This window comes from Gorilla gorilla, chromosome 16 (assembly GCF_029281585.2).
Source record: "Gorilla gorilla gorilla isolate KB3781 chromosome 16, NHGRI_mGorGor1-v2.1_pri, whole genome shotgun sequence".
Classification (NCBI taxonomy): domain Eukaryota; kingdom Metazoa; phylum Chordata; class Mammalia; order Primates; family Hominidae; genus Gorilla; species Gorilla gorilla.
In genome coordinates, this window is record NC_073240.2 from 26,315,986 (window position 1) to 26,329,168 (window position 13,183).

The window sequence follows — 13,183 nt, forward strand, 5'->3', positions numbered from 1 at the left end:
ATAGTTGAAGCCAGACAGCCAGATTCCAGATGTATTGCAGGGGGCTGGATGACATGGCCCTTGTCACCTGTGTACCTGTCTGCCTTTCTGAAGCACGCTTGTGTTTCCTCTGCACCTCCCAGGTAGCATTGGCATGGAAGGCAGGCCCATGTTGGTGAGGGACGATTGTTATCTTGTGTGAGCCGCAGGGATACCAGGAAGCCCCTGGACACAAATGGCAAAGGCTTCTTTGGAAGTTGTTGGATCCCTTCTGCATGTAAGCAGTTCTTTCCCAGAGTGCTCTGATTTTCCTCATTTGCAGGGACAAACACTGTGTGTGGATTGGTGATGACTTCCATATATGCATTCCTTGGAAAGCTGAACAAAATGAGTGGAAAACTCTATACCGTCATCCTCATCGAACTGAGGTCCAGCACATTACTCCATCAGGGGCTAGACAGAGAGGGCCAACATTCGTTTGTTGATATGGGTTGCATCAAGGGGTCCATCCAGGCTTAGGATGGGGTCCCTTTGGGCAATTGGAAGTCACAGGGAAGTGGGAGCTCCCATGCACAGGAAATTCCTTGTTTGAAGGACTTCTTTCTCCCTGGGCAGGATAACTCACCTACTGTCTGAAGGACTAGGTGAATGGCAGGTGGCATGGAAAGAGTTTGTGGGTAGTCTGCATCTGGTGGCCAAGTTTGTTCTTGAGTCCAAGCTCTGGATTCCCAGAGGAAGACAGATCCCCTGGTTGCGGGGAGAGCACAAGCCTACACTATTCTCATTTGTTAGCTCATTTTGTCCTTGGCGGAGGACGTTGTATTTCCAGGCACCCAGCATAGCCTCTTTGCCGCATGTCCATGTCATATCCCATATGTTATGAGGATTTGTGTATTGCATGATCAGGCAGGCTTCTGCTCCAAGCTGGGGCTGTCAGGCAAGGAGTCTCTGGGTTATTCCAAACCTGATTTAGGTCAGTGGCTTCCTCTTTCGGGATTCATGGCCCCAAGGCTTTTGTGAGCACCATTGCAGGTGTTGAAGCAACGATGTTGAGAGGGATGCCCAACATCAGTGCTCTTTAGCGGGATGGTGCACCTCGAGGGCCCCTGGCCCTGGGATGAGCATCTGCGCGTCCATGCATTTCTGTGTCCATGAACAGGGGAGGCCATAGACAGGCAAATAGCAGATGTGTCACAGGGGACTGGATAACATGGCCCTCGTGACATGTGCAACCTGTCTGCCTTTCTGAAGCACGCCTGTGTTTCCTCTGCACTTCACAGGTGGTGTTGGCATGAAAGGCAGGCTTGTATTATGAGGAATGATTGTCATCTTGTATGATTCTTGGAGATGGCAGGAAGCCCCTGGAAACACATGGTGTGGACTCCTTCACAGGCTGTTGAAACCCTCCTGAATGTAAGTGATTTCATTCCAAAGCACCCTGAGTTTCCTCATTTGCAGAGATGAAACCTGTGCGTGGATCGATGATGACTTCCATATATACATTCCTTGGAAAGCTGAACAAAATGAGTGAAAACTCTATACCGTCATCCTCGTCGAACTGAGGTCCAGCACATTACTCCAACAGGGGCTAGACAGAGAGGGCCAACATCCGTTTGTTGACATGGGTTATACCAAGGCATCCGTTCAGGCTTAGGATGGGGTCTTTTATGGGTGATGGGGGTCACAGGAGAGTGGTGGCTCCCACGTATAGGAAATTTCTTGTTTGAAGGACTGTCATTGAGGGTGGGTAACACATGCATTGTCTGCAGGACTAGGTGAATGTCCATGTGGCCTAGCAAGAGTTAGCTGGTAGCCCGCCTCTGGTTGCCAATTTGTTCTTGAGTCCTTGTTCTGGGTTCTCAGGTCCCACGGAGGAAAACAGATCTGTGTGGTTCAGAGGTGGGTACAAGGCTGCATCTTTGTCATTTGTTGGCTAACTTTGTCCTTGGTTGAGGACATTAGAATTTTGGTCACCAGGCATAGCCTATGTGCCTTTGTGCCCGTGTTGTATCCCATGTGTTTTGAGGACATGTATTTTGCACGTAAAGGTGAGCTCCTGCTCCAAGCTGGTTCTGATACCAAAGGAGTCCCTGGCTTATCCTAAACTCATTGTAGGTTAAAGCCTTCCTCCTTAGGGGTTCAGGGCCGCAAGGCTTTTGTGAGTGGCATTGCAGGCGTTGAAGCAGTGATGTTGAGAGGGATGGTCAATGTCAGTGCTCTTTAGCAGGATGGTGTACTGCAGGGGCCCCCAGCCCCGAGACGAGCATCCCTGCATCCATGCATTTCTGCGTCCATGAACAGGGGAGGCCAGAGACAGGCAGATAGTAGATAAATTGCTGGGGACTGGATGACATGGCCCTCGTGACCTGTGCACCTGTCTGCCTTTCTGAAGCACGCCTGTGTTAACTCTGCACCTCCCAGGTAGCATTGGCATGGAGGGCAGGCACATGTTGGTGAGGGACAATTGTTACCTCGTGTGAGCTGTGGAGATACCAGGAAGCCCCTGGACACAAATGGCAAAGGTCCTTCAGAAGTTGTTGGATCCCTTCTGAATGTAAGCACTTCTTTCCCAGAGCACTCTGAGTTTCCTCATTTGCAGGGACAAACACTGTGCATGGATCGATGATGACTTCCACATATACATTCCTTGGAAAGCTGAACAAAATGAGTGAAAACTCTATACCATCATCCTCGTCGAACTGAGGTCCAGCACATTACTCCAACAGGGGCTAGACAGAGAGGGCCAACATCCGTTTGTTGACATGGGTTATACCAAGGCATCCGTTCAGGCTTAGGATGGGGTCTTTTATGGGTGATGGGGGTCACAGGAGAGTGGTGGCTCCCACGTATAGGAAACTTCTTGTTTGAAGGACTGTCATTGAGGGTGGGTAACACATGCATTGTCTGCAGGACTAGGTGAATGTCCATGTGGCCTAGCAAGAGTTAGCTGATAGCTCGCCTCTGGTTGCCAATTTGTTCTTGAGTCCTTGTTCTGAGTTCCCAGGTCCCCTGGAAGGAAACAGATTTGTCTGGTTGGGAGGAGAATACAAGGACACATCTTTGTTGTTTGTTGGCTAACTTTGTCCTTGGTTGAGGACATTAGAGTTTTGGTCACCAGGCATAGCCTATGTGCCTGTGTGCCCGTGTGCCCGTGTTGTATCCCATGTGTTTGGAGGACATGTACATTGCATGAACAAGTGAGCTCCTGCTCATTGCTTCTGATACCCAAGGAGTCCCTGGCTTATCCTAAACCCAATATAGGTTAAAGCCTTTCTCATTAGGGGCCCAGGGTCCCAAGGCTTTTGTGAGTATCATTGTAGGTATTGAAGCAACGATGTTGAGAAGGATGCTGAACATGCTCTTTAGTGGGATGATGTACTCTGAAGGCTCCTGACCCCCAGACGAGCATCCTTGTGTCCATGCATTTCTGTGTTTATGAACAGGTGAGGCCAGAGACAGGCAGACAGCAGATGTATTGCAGGGAGCTGGATGACATGGCCCTTGGAACCTGTGCACATGCCTGCCTTTCTGATGCACGTCCATGTTTTCTCTGCACCTCCCCGGTGGTGTTGGTATAAAAAGCAGGCTTACATCAGCAAGGGATGATTGTCATCTCATGCGATCCTGGGAGATGGCAGAAGTCCCAGGACACATGGAGTGTGGGCTCTTTCGGAGGCTGTTGGATCCCTCCTGAATGTAAGTGATTCCTTCTTAAAGCATGCTGATTTTCCTCATTTGCAGGGGCAAGGACTGGATCGATGATGACTTCCATATATACATTCCTTGGAAAGCTGAAAAAAATGAGTGAAAACTCTATACCGTCATCCTCGTCGAACTGAGGTCCAGCATACTGCTCATCAGGGGCTAGAGAGAGGGACAACATCCGTTTGTTGACAAGGGCTGTGTCAACACTTGGGATGGGGTCGTCTTTGGGTGAAGTGGAGTAGCTGGGCATTTTGGACTTCTGTGGCTGAGAGACAGCTTAGTTGAAGCACTTCCCTCTGCGCAGCTATGTGTGTCCTTGATTCAAACTCCTTGGCTCCTGCACTCCCCAGAGGAAGACAGTGGCTTCTGCATGGGGACACAGCACAATGTTGTTCCTGGGCACTTCTTTGGTTCACTTTCACCCTCATTTGGGGACGTGGCAGTTCCCATGGTGTTTAGGTAGCATTGAGGGCAGGCAGTCCTCAGGAGGATGTTGATGCTGATTTGCTTTCTGCAGAGGAGCCAGAGAGGGTATCCATGTTGAACTTGTATATCCATAGGAGGAAACCAGTCCCATGGCCCCTGAAGGGTCCTGGCAGTGGGAAGGGGAGAGGTCTGCATGTGCATGTACTGGACAGCATATTCCATGTGGGTCGTGGAGTGATGACTGTGGGCCTCTTTCGGGCATTGTAGGGGGCCCACATTTCATTTCATGATGACCTCGGGGTGCTGGGACAGGAATGTGATTGCGGGTCCACGTGCTTCTGCAACTCCTCAGACTGACTTGGTTTGGAAGGTCTGTGTTCAGGACCCTCTGTGAGATGCTTGTCTCCATTAGGCATTTGAGCTTATATCGGCCCAGGGTTTCTACCCATCATAGGTTGTGCATACTTTGCCTCTGAACCACTCAGGCACCTCGATGCAGTCAATGTGCCCGATTATAAGAGTGTGACTTCCCATATCCTGGTGATCTCTACTCGGAAACATGGTCCAGGAAGGTCTCTGTGCTTAAATACCTTAGTGGCTCGTGATGTTAGGTTATTTTCTAATTCCTCCTAATTCTTCCCAGGAGTCTTCTTTGTGAAATAGTCATCTTGTTGTAGGACAGGGCTGGTGTCCACAGGCAGTGATGCATAGGTTTTGCACTGCGCGGCCATGTTCAAAGGCAAGTGCCTTAAAATGTATGGTGTTCTCAGCCACAGTGCCTTAGAAGCCATGTGGGATTCGGTGTGTCTGGTGGTCCTCTGGGTCCCTGAGCTGCACCTGTGAGGAAGACGCTGAGGTAGAGGTTAAGTTGTTATTGAACGTTTTTCTCAGTCTGAAAAGTGTTCAAGCAGCCCAGGGTGAAAAGTCTTCAAGACTGAAGGAAAGTTGCCTTTTGTACTGGAAGAGTTTTTCCCCAAAACTCTCCTCATTTAAATAGCCCTGTGGCCTGTGTCTTCTCTGATGACCAAGAGGAGGGCTTTTGAGTCAGTGGTGGCAAATGAGTGGTTTTGAGAGAGTTCTTACACTTAGGGCTCTGTAGCTTGATGCTGCCTTCAAAATTAACACATGCCTGCTATCTTCATTCCTGGGTAGACCCCTACACCCATCCCAAAAGGGGAGTAGCCTGTGGGAAGCACATATGGGATATACCACAGTGAGTCGAGTGGAATGGCCCTTTTGACATGTGTACCTGCCTCCCGTTCTTAAGCACACCCGTTTTTCCTCTGCACTTCCCAGGTGTTGTGGCCATGGAAGTAAGGCCAGTGGCTACGAGAGACAGTCTTCATCTTGGGAGATCCCTAGAGAGGGCAGGGAGCCCCTTGACCTGTGGAATGTGGTCTCTGTTGGGTGCTGGTGGATCCCACAGGTTGGTAAATGTCCATTTTCCAAAAGCCCCTGATGTTCCTTCTTTGCAGGGATAAAGACTGTGCATGGATCGATGATGACCTCAATACATGCATTCCTTGGAAAGCTGAACAAAATGAGTGAAAACTCTATACCGTCGTCCTCGTCAAACTGAGGTCCAGCACGTGGCTCCAACTGGAGCTGGAGAGAGAGAGAGACAACTTCCATTGGTTGATGTGGGTTGCACTAAGCCATCCATCCAGGCTTAGGATGGGGTCCACTTTGGATCAAAGGGAGTCACAGGGCAGTAGGTGCTCCTGTGCAGAGGAGATTCCTTGTGTGAAGGACTTCTCTTTGTGAGGCTGGGGTAGCACGCACAATGTCTGCAGGACTGGGTGAATGTGCAGGTGGCACAGAAGAGTTAGCCGGTAACCCGCCTCTGTGTGGCCAGGTTTGTCCTTGAGTGCTGGCTCTGGGTTCCCTTGTTCCCCAGAGGTAGATAGCTCCTTGTGGTTGGGAAGAGAGCCCAAGGCCACACCTTTGTTGTTCTTTGGCTCGTTTTTTTTCATGGCTGAGGACTTTTTAGTGCCCATGGTGTTTTTGTAGCAGCAGTGGAAGTCAGTTGTGAGGAGGTTGGTGATGCTTATTTTCTTTCTGGAGAGTACCCTGTAGATCGGCTCCATTTATGATTTGTGTGTCTCCAGGGAGAAACTGAAATCCCGTGGCTGGTGATGGATACTCCAGGTGGGAATGAGAAAGCGCCATACATGTGTTGACTTGGTACCCTAAGATGGGGATGGTCCGCCACATTTGCGAATCTGTTTTGCATGGTGTGTACTGCACATCACAAATGCCATGTTGGCCTTAGGGTGCTGGGAATGGAATATGATCTGATGTCTACATGGGAGGGCCTTTCAGCAGATTGCTTTTGTTTCCTGACAGTCTTTGTTCCATCCCCAGTCACATGTGTTTTTCTCCAGGGAACATTTTATTGGAGTATATCGGGTCGATATCAGAAAAAAAAATGTTGTGGGTATCCCAACATTAAGTGTGGTGATGTAACAGCAGTGTGGATGGTAGCTCAAGTGAACAGCGGCAAAACCAAAATATATTGGTTTACGTAGTGACCCTATTCTCTCCTATGTTTGAAGTCTGGTATCCATCTCTTTCTGCAATAATCTCAGTGATCTGGAAACTTTCAGGAGGTCTTTTTTAGATATTTTATGTCCTCGTGGTTGTACTCATACTCCCTGCAGTGCTAAGTCTGGGTCATTCTGCTATCCTGGTGCTACTGGAATTTCTATTGTTTGGGGGCACTGTCTGGTCATTGTGGATACCTCTCTTGGGGCCCTTTAACAAGAAGTATGTTAGAGGTCGGTTTTGGGGCAGTGTTGACCTCCTGCCTAAGGTCAAAGGCAGTTTTCTTCCTAAATCTTATTGCAGGATTCACTGCCCAGGGGTTGTGTGACAGGAAGAGCACAAAATTAGGGTATCCCATGTGGACTTGTGTCCAATATCAAGGCAGTGTTGGATAATTTTCTATATCCACAAGGCTCCCACTGGACTCTTTATGTCCAGCAGACATTCACAGGCCAACTTTTCTCTTACACAGGGGGCCTCATTCCTGCCATGTGTAGCTTCCATGGAACCATCCTTCAGGTTTTAAGTGCAAGGATTTCTCTCAAGAGTTTAATTTGTTTCTTTAACACACCATTTTCTTCTCTATAAATTCGGCTTTCTGTGGTTTGTAGCACAGATGAAATTGCCAGGTCATATTCTACATTTCTGCCCAATCTTGGATTAGTGAGCCTTTGAAATATGTTCCTTGATCACTGGCAATGGTTCTTGGAATACCAGAACTTAGTTACAAGCATTGCAGACCTACAGAGGTTTGTTGTTATTTTTAACTGCATGAAGCAGTGGGTTTGTTTGTATCTTGTCACTCACGGCTGTCAGCAAAACTTAGGTGTTGGTAAACCAGACCACACCCATGAATTATAGTGCCTCTGGTTCCTTCTGTAGTAGCCTGTGGGAAGTAGATACAGGATGCACCACAACGGAATGAATGGCATGGCCCTTGAGACCTGTGTACCTGCTTGCCTTTCTCAAGCACACCTGTTTTGCCTCTAATTCCTAGGTGGTCTGGCATGGAAGAAGGCCAGAGGCTGCGATGGATCATCTTTGTCTTGGGAGATTCCTGGAGATGGTGGGGAGCCCCTGGGCACGTGCAGCATATGTGGCGTGGGCTTCTTCAGGTGCTGGTGGATCCCTCAGGATGGTAAATGTCCATTTTCCAAAATCTTCTGATATTCCATCTTTGTAAGTACAAAGACTGTGCATGGATCGATGATGACTTTTATACATGCATTCCTTGGAAAGCTGAACAAAATGAGTGAAAACTCTATACCGTCATCTTCGTTGAACTGAGGTCCAGCACGTTGCTCCAACAGTGGGTAGATAGAGAGGGAAAACTTCCATTTGTTGACGCAGGTTACATTGAGGGGTTTGTCCAGGCTTAGGATGGGGTCCCCTTTGGGCAAAGGGAGTCACAGGGGAGTGCGGCCTCCTGTGCACAGGAGATTCCTTGTGTGAAGGATTTATCTCTGTGAGAGCAGGGTAGCACACATAACTATGCAGGAGCAGGTGAATGTGCAGGTGGCACAGGAAGAGTTAGCTGGTAGCCTGTCTCTGCACGGCGAGGTTTGACTTGTCCTAGCTCTGTATTCCCTCATCCCTTAGAGGAAGTTGGTTTCTTCAGAAGACTTAAATTTGTGGAATTTAGTAGAATATTACCCACATAATATTCCCAGTGAATGCTAGGCATATCACACAAGATGGCCAGGCCTCTGGCCATAAACCATAGTAAATAGTAGGGTGTGCATATATCCATTAGGGAGAACCTGAAAGGTCATTTTTTGGCCCTCCAAGGCGAATGCCTGCAAAAGCAAGCGAAGCACACTATCTGCCTGCATGAGCCCCATGTACCTGGCCTGGCCTGTGCTCCTCACCGTGTGTCCCACTTCTGCTGCCCCTTCGCCTTGCCAGGTGGAGTCTGACTGATTTTTGCCACTGCTGCCACCACAGGCCACCTGGAGCCCCAGCCAGTTTGAGGAAAGTGGCTCTGCTTGATTTTCCTTTTTTCTTTTTTTTTCCTCTTTTTTCTCCATTTCTGACTTCAGCAGGTGGGACTTGGAGCTTCTGCTTCTGCAGCCACAGAAGACTCCCCAGTTTGGAGGGCTGTGGCTGTGGGCTCCCTAAGCATCTCTCTGCAGAGCCTCTTTGTTTTCCATTTTACCCACCATGTCAATAATTTAACACAGTGGCAGAAGAGTTCATGTCTCTTCCTATTTGTCATTACTCTTCTAACTTTCACAGCTGTACTCGGCTACTGGTCAGAATAAGAGAAAAAGCAGTGGAACCAGGAGGATCCTACAAGAAATATTCCATTTCATTTTTGTTTGTGCATATACCTTTTCTGTTTAAATGTGGACTTTGATTTGATATTCTTCCAGTGCAGATACAGATCCCATATGTAAGAGAGTATGGAGTTGCATAGAAAGAAGACTTGTCATTTTCCTGTACTGTTGGTGTTCTGATATATCTTCGTGGTTTTTGCCTCTTCTGGCTTTAGAAGATACACCAACATGGTTTGCAACATAGCCTCTTCTTATTTCAGTAAGGGACCAAATGTGCATGTCAGTAACAGGTGTTACCTTGATTTGGGGTCAGTGCTTGTGTGACTATATTCAGTGATGTCATTTTCTGTCACACTCAAGTCACAAAATATTTAACCACTTATTTTTTTATCTCTGGAGGAATAATCCAAAAGATTGTACTGGTAAAGCCAGAACAATTTCCAGTTATGCTAATTATTTGTATAATACTTAGTTGGCTTTATCTGTGGTTTGTTGGCTTATTTTCCTGTAGCTTTTCAAGGTTTTTCTATGAGTTCTGTTAAAGAGTCTGAAAATGGAGCGTAGAAGACATGCTTCGATTTCCAGGATGGTTGTGTTTTCCAGAGAGGCGAAGGTAAACCATTGGCGCAGTCCTGCCTCCCACAGATAATTCCGGGTGCAGTGTTTCATATCTAGACTTGGACTTCTATCCTACCATACTTCTTTGTATGCAGGTATTTTGGGGGATAAAATTCTTGTTTTCAGCTGTATAGATGTCTTGCACATATTCTTGTGATGGTTTGATTTATCCATTGTGTTCAGCACGTTTCAGTGAGCAAGATACAGGATTTAATTTCCAATATAAAATCCGTGACTGCTGGCCGGGCGCAGTGGCTCATGCCTGTAATCCCAGCACTTTGGGAGGCCATGGTGGGCAGATCACGAGGTCAGGAGATCAAGATCATCCTGGCCAACATGGTAAAACCCCATCTCTACTAAAAATACAAAAATTAGCTATGCGTGGTGTTGTGTGCCTATAGTCCCAGTTACTCAGAAGGCTGAGGCAAGAGAATCCCCTAATCCTGGGAGGTGGAGATTGCAGTGAGCTAAGATCATGTCACTGTATTCCAGCCTGGGCGATAGAGACTCTGGCTCAAAAAAAAAAAAAACAAAAACAAAAAAAACCAGAATGTTGTAATTATTTTCAGCCTCATGTCTCCGTGTCACACACAGGTCCATGAAGCTGTGTTCTTTTTTTTTTCAGAGTATTTTCTTTCTTGTCCAGATTAGCTAAATTGGATTCTTCTATGCTAAATTCACTTAATCACTACTCTATTATTTTTGAATTTTTTAGTTCTGTTTTTTCACTTGGTTCTTTTTTTAAAAAAAACTTCTACTACCTTTCTGAGATTTCTACTTTTTTACTTTTTTCAAGAAGCTTTATAATTACTTGCTAAAGCATTTTTACCATGACTGTTTTTAACTTATTCAGATAACCACAACATTTGGTTAATCTTGAGGTTGGCTTGGTTAACTGTCTTTTCTCATCCTGCTTATGATTTTCCTTCTGATTGTGATTTTTCCGGTTCTTGATAGATGGGTGATGTTTTAGTTTATCCTGCATTTTTTTTTTCCTTTTTAAGTTAGGGGAATCTGAATCTATTCAAATGTTTTATTTTAGCAGGCATGTGCCCTGTTTAGGTTTAATTTGAATGTCCTGTCCTACTTTTGTAGGCCATGTTTTCGCAGGCAGTCTTGCTATCAGAGCTGAGGGGATGCTGTTTTGATCACTTAGTTTATCTGATGTTGCTGGGCCTCCAACTGGTGCTGACTGGTACTTCCTGAGATGGCGAAGGTTTTTCTGTACTCTGAGATGCCGTGTATCTCTATGTAAGGGGAGGAGACTCTGGACCACAGGAATGAAGAGAACATCTTAGGTCAGGCAGCTCAATCATATACAATAACCTGGGTCAACCAGCCAGTAGCCTCATGAAGTATGGGAGGGAATTCTCCAGTGTCAGCATTCAAAGACATCATGAGTTTTTACTTCTCATTTTCTTTTAAGTGAAATAATCGCATGGAAATTAAAGAATAAATATATGAAATATATGAAACTTATATGAAATATAAGAATGTGAGAAGGCCTACAGCGTGGGGATCCCCAGGCCATTTGAACAATGAATGTCTGTATTACACATCTTTGCTCACTTTTTCTCTATTTTTGTAGGTCATCGTGGAACCAGCACAGATTTTCATATGAAAGTTATTTCTTTTTAACCTCAAAAAGTGACAGAATGGAGTGTATCATGAAAAAGTCTGACATCAAAACCTCAAAATGTGATATTGGTAAGCATTTTGTCCTGAGAATACCAGCATTTCCTCTTAGGGGATCATGACACTGCAGTGACCATGTGACCCTGGCTGTGCTAGTCAGCCTGGGCTGGTCATTGACTGTGATGCTGGTCTCCATGTGATTGACTAGTGTGGGTCAGTGCCTCCAAAGGTGACAGCTGTGTGCTCAGTGTCTGCCAGATATCTCGGGCTCAAGGTCCCTTTTATAAATGTGCCTGGATCGATGATGACTTTAAAATGGATCTCATCGGAATCTGAACAAAATGAGTGACCAGATCACTTCTGTGCCACTTCTGTGAGCTGAGGTCCAGCACAGGGGCCATGCCAGACAAATACATGGAGAGTGTTTTGTTTGGTCAGCACTGGTACTATAAAACGGCCTGTGGAATTAGACAACTAACCAGCTCACATACAGTACAGGAAATTACTGGACAGTTACCTACCAATATATGGTTGGGGGTAAGACGGAGACTTTTCAAATGCTTGGCTGGTAGCATCTGTACACTACAGTGACCAGACACTGGGGAGCCAGCACAGGAGTTATAGGATTTACAGGAAATTATTGTGTGAACCCACAAGCCATTCAGACATTTGTGTGAGCGCCCAGAATATTCTGGTTGATGGTTTGTTGCTTGATGGCAAAGAGATGTCAGCATTCAAAGACATCATGAGTTTTTACTTCTCCTTTTCTTTTAAGTGAAATAATTGCATGGAAATTAAAGAATAAATATCTTATATGAAATATATGAAACATATGAAATATAAGATTTATTTATATCATATAAGATATAAATATCTCATATGAAATCTTGTAGTATATTTTCATTTGATTTCCAACCCAGTCACTAGGACTGAAACAGTTGTTTATTTTTTGTTTTCCCATCAACCAAGCAAGCTATTTAATACATGTTTCAGTGCTGGTTTCAACTACATGTTGCAGCAAACATTTTTAGAAGTGATATTTCAAATTCTTGGATTTTCACATGGATTTCATTGTCTACTTTCATATGTCCTCCATGTGTGACCACTGTATTAATTAAAAGTTGTAATAAATGATTTTGAAAGGTATGTGCTGGAGGAACTTTGGGACAAATGTTTTAGAAAACATTATTTCCATAAAATTTGGATCAAAGATGTGAGCATAATTGTTCTTGTTATACAGATGGTCCAATGAGTGTCTAATGTGAATTCTTATAACTGTTTATAACAAAGTAGTCCATTAAGCAAATTTTGTTTCACAACTTTGCTAATTTCCCCTGTACTCTGTAGATTGGGTGAGATAGAATTCCATGGAATTTCATTGCCAAACCAGTGAAGTGATAATTTTGACATTTGTACCAGCTAACGTAGCTGTGAAGAAACACACCAATACACTTCTAAGGTAACATTCAATTTTTAGTGAATTTATTTTTGTGAGTTATTTTTATTCTTTTAAGTAATCGAGAATTTATGTTCACAAAGAATTGGTTAATACTAACAGTTTCAGACATTAATGTTCTGATGAGCTGAGGCATCAATCTCCTTTTTATAAAGATTTTGTTCTTTTCTCTACTTTGAATAACATATGAAATGTCCAACAGCAGTTCTAAGTTAGTGTATATTCCATATATGTTAATAGTGAAACATCCTGTCTTATGCAAGGCTAAAAATTGTCCGTGTATACTTCTCAGATTCGTATACATACTCTCTTCCTACAGGACAACATAGACCAAGATCTAGGTTTAGTATGGATGAATTTATTCTTCCCTTTGAGGCAAGACAAGAAGGAAAGAAAGTATTGGGAATAATGCTGCCCTCCCATCCTCAAGGGCCAGTGGGAACTCTAATATTGGTAAGCCTTTTGTCCTGAAAATACCAGCATTTCCTCTTAGGGAATCATAACACACTGCTAACTGTGAGACTGGCTATGCTAGTCCGCTATG

The 13,183-nt window shown here is 45.2% G+C and overlaps 1 long non-coding RNA gene and 7 other non-coding genes across 8 annotated transcripts in view; all 8 read left to right on the forward strand.

Moving 5' to 3' along the window:
* Positions 1 to 13,183, forward strand: part of LOC129527077 (uncharacterized) — a 29,738-nt gene that overhangs the window by 14,124 nt on the left and 2,431 nt on the right. Inside the window, exons 12-20 of the long non-coding RNA XR_008671950.2 lie at positions 1,260 to 1,392; positions 3,423 to 3,675; positions 5,407 to 5,536; positions 7,652 to 7,792; positions 9,442 to 9,643; positions 10,644 to 10,846; positions 11,137 to 11,255; positions 12,531 to 12,642; positions 12,959 to 13,092. This is a non-coding gene — a long non-coding RNA (uncharacterized lncRNA). The remainder of the gene's footprint in view (positions 1 to 1,259; positions 1,393 to 3,422; positions 3,676 to 5,406; positions 5,537 to 7,651; positions 7,793 to 9,441; positions 9,644 to 10,643; positions 10,847 to 11,136; positions 11,256 to 12,530; positions 12,643 to 12,958; positions 13,093 to 13,183) is intronic.
* LOC115930919 (small nucleolar RNA SNORD116) lies at positions 319 to 411 on the forward strand. Its single transcript, XR_004067508.2, has one exon. It is a non-coding gene; the product is annotated as a small nucleolar RNA SNORD116 (small nucleolar RNA).
* Positions 1,455 to 1,546, forward strand: LOC115930909 (small nucleolar RNA SNORD116). Its single transcript, XR_004067498.1, has one exon. It is a non-coding gene; the product is annotated as a small nucleolar RNA SNORD116 (small nucleolar RNA).
* LOC115930913 (small nucleolar RNA SNORD116) lies at positions 2,596 to 2,687 on the forward strand. The gene has a single exon (XR_004067502.2). It is a non-coding gene; the product is annotated as a small nucleolar RNA SNORD116 (small nucleolar RNA).
* On the forward strand, positions 3,732 to 3,823 carry LOC115930917 (small nucleolar RNA SNORD116). Its single transcript, XR_004067506.1, has one exon. It is a non-coding gene; the product is annotated as a small nucleolar RNA SNORD116 (small nucleolar RNA).
* LOC115930916 (small nucleolar RNA SNORD116) lies at positions 5,603 to 5,694 on the forward strand. The gene has a single exon (XR_004067505.1). It is a non-coding gene; the product is annotated as a small nucleolar RNA SNORD116 (small nucleolar RNA).
* LOC115930915 (small nucleolar RNA SNORD116) lies at positions 7,855 to 7,946 on the forward strand. The gene has a single exon (XR_004067504.1). It is a non-coding gene; the product is annotated as a small nucleolar RNA SNORD116 (small nucleolar RNA).
* LOC115930936 (small nucleolar RNA SNORD116) lies at positions 11,479 to 11,570 on the forward strand. The gene has a single exon (XR_004067521.3). It is a non-coding gene; the product is annotated as a small nucleolar RNA SNORD116 (small nucleolar RNA).